The sequence below is a fragment of the Morone saxatilis genome, unplaced genomic scaffold (genome assembly GCF_004916995.1).
Source record: "Morone saxatilis isolate NCDOM2014 unplaced genomic scaffold, NCSU_SB_2.0 Contig9, whole genome shotgun sequence".
NCBI lineage: Eukaryota > Metazoa > Chordata > Actinopteri > Moronidae > Morone > Morone saxatilis.
This window is the reverse complement of record NW_023340268.1, coordinates 5,170,366-5,170,812: the sequence shown is the minus strand read 5'-3', so window position 1 is coordinate 5,170,812 and position 447 is coordinate 5,170,366. Positions and strand designations below refer to the sequence as shown.

The window sequence follows — 447 nt, the reverse complement described above, 5'->3', positions numbered from 1 at the left end:
GTTTCTTCAATGGTGTTCAGCAGACAAAGGACGTCCCAGAGGGGCTGCAAGCGTTAGCTCAGCTTGTTTCCCTGATAACTTAAGATCCAGATGTCTGATGACTACAATCCTTCATCTGGTTAAAATATATACACTGATCAGCCATAACATCATGACTACCTGGGCACCCTTGCTGTTCTGCAGCTATGAGACCAGCATTCACTTTTTCAGAAATTTGAGCTACAGTAGCTCGTCTGTTGGATTGGACCACACGGACCAGCCTTCACTCCCCACGTGCATCAGTAAGCACGTTGTCTCCAGTTCACCTCATTTCCTTCTTTGGACCACTTTTGATAGATACTGACCTCTGCAGACCGGGAACACCCAACAAGAGCTGCAGTTCTGGAAAAGCTCTGACCCAGTCGTCTACCCATCACAATTGTGGCCCTTGTCAAAGTCGCTTAAATC

At 47.2% G+C, this 447-nt stretch overlaps 1 protein-coding gene across 1 annotated transcript in view; it reads right to left on the bottom strand.

Annotated features, from left to right (window-relative positions):
* myo1g (myosin IG) overlaps positions 1-447 on the bottom strand; it is a gene marked incomplete in the record, with an annotated part of 42,747 nt that overhangs the window by 19,864 nt on the left and 22,436 nt on the right.